The sequence below is a fragment of the Zingiber officinale genome, chromosome 8B (assembly GCF_018446385.1).
Source record: "Zingiber officinale cultivar Zhangliang chromosome 8B, Zo_v1.1, whole genome shotgun sequence".
Taxonomy (NCBI): Eukaryota; Viridiplantae; Streptophyta; class Magnoliopsida; order Zingiberales; family Zingiberaceae; genus Zingiber; species Zingiber officinale.
Window position 1 is genome coordinate 58,754,053 of NC_056001.1, and position 2,290 is coordinate 58,756,342.

Sequence of the window (2,290 nt, forward strand, 5' to 3'; positions counted from 1 at the left end):
CTAAAATAACTTTAGGTCAACCGAAAAGAACAATCAAATCACAAGGAAAAGAAAAACAAAAGAACACTATATCGAAAATAAATTCGAAACACTAGAATCGTATGCCTCTTGTATTTAGTATTATTTCCAAAAATAACTAGTATGATGCGGAAAGAAAAATTACTAGTTATACCTTTTAGAAAAACCTCTTGATCTTCTATCGTATTCCTCTTCTAACCTTGGACATTGTGTGGGCAACGATCTTCCGAGATGAGAACCACCTAGGCACCTTCTTCCTTCTTCCTTCTTCCTTCAAGTTTTGGCCAAGCACAAGAACTTTCAAAGGATGAAGAATTTTCCACCAACCAAGCTCCAAGGGATGCATGCTTTCTCTCCTTTTTCTCCTTCCTTGATCCGACCACATCCTCCAAGCTCCAAGAGATGATAGATTTCAGCCACAACAAGAGGAGAGAAGAGAAAGGGAAGGGCCAACCACCACACCAAGGAAAAGAGGGAGAACAATAGAATAGAGTCCTTAGCCTTGAAGCCTCCTCTACCCCCTCTTTTATAATCCTTGGTCTTGGCAAATAAGGAAAATTTAATAAAAACTTCCTTAATTCTTTTGCCATTGAAAAGGAAAATTTATTTAATTAAAAACAAATTTTCTTTTCAATTTGTAATGGCCGGCCACCACATAAATTCTCCAAGCAAATAAAATTTTAAATAAAAATTAAAACTTCCTTATTTGCTTCCGGAAATTTATAAAAATTTCTCCAATAATTTTTATCCCATCATGATTGGTTTATAAAAAAGGAAATTTAATAAATTAAAATCTTTCTTTTAAACATGTGTATAAAAAGAAAGTTATCTCTATAAATTAAAAACTCTTTTAATCTACAAATAAGGAAAGATATCAAATCTTTTCTTAATCTTTTGTAGAAACTTATAAAAGAGAATATTTAATTTTAAACTCTCTTTTAAATCATGAACATGGTTAAAAAGGAAAGTTTTCTTAAAATTTAAAATCCTCCTTTAATCAACAAATAAGGAAAGATTTCAAATTTTAAACTCTCTTTTAAACATGTAGATGATTTACAAATTAGGAAAGTTTTTACCAAAAATTAAAACCATCCTTTTAAACTACAAATAAGGAAAGAGATTAATCTCTTCTCTTAATCTTTTGTAGAAAGCTATAAAAGGAAATTTTTAATTTTTAAACTCTCTTTTAAAATCATGATATCCACATAAGAAATAATTTTAATAAAAATCCTTTTTAATATTCTAGTGGCCGGCCACCTAAGCTTGGGACCCAAGCTTTGGCCGGCCACCTACATGGCTCATCCACTTGGTCTTGGCCGGCCCTAGCTTGGGTTCCAAGCTAGCTTGGCCGGCCCCATTGGATGGGTAAGAAGGTGGGTATGCGGTGGGTATAAATCTCTATATACTAGAGGCTACGATAGGGACCGAGAGGAGGAATTGGTTTTGGTCTCCCGATAAAATTAAGCATCCCGTGCTCGCCCCGAACACACAACTTAATTTTATCAATAATAATTCATTCCACTAGAGAACTATTATTGAACTACCGCACCAATCCCAAATTACATTTTGGGCTCCTTCTTATCATGAGTGTGTTAGTCTCCCTGTGTTTAAGATAACAAATGTCCACTAATTAAGTAAGTTACTGACAACTCACTTAATTAATATCTAGCTCCAAGAGTAGTACCACTCAACTTCATCGTCATGTCGGACTAAGTCCACCTGCAGGGTTTAACATGACAATCCTTATGAGCTCCTCTTGGGGACATTCTCAACCTAGATTACTAGGACACAGTTTCCTTCTATAATCAACAACACACACTATAAGTGATATCATTTCCCAACTTATCGGGCTTATTGATTCATCGAACTAAATCTCACCCATTGATAAATTAAAGAAATAAATATCAAATATATGTGCTTGTTATTATATTAGGATTAAGAGCACACATTTTCATAATAACTGAGGTCTTTGTTCCTTTATAAAGTCAGTATAAAAGAAACGATCTCTAATGGTCCTACTCAATACACTCTTAGTGTACTAGTGTAATTATATAGTTAAGATAAACTAACACCTAATTACACTACGACCTTCCAATGGTTTGTTCCTTTCCATCATGGTCGTGAGCTACTGTTTATAATTTATAAGGTACTGATAACATGATCTTCTGTGTGTGACACCACACACCATGTTATCTACAATATAAATTAATTGAACAACTACATTTATCACAAATGTAGACATTTGACCAATGTGATTCTTATTTCTAGATAA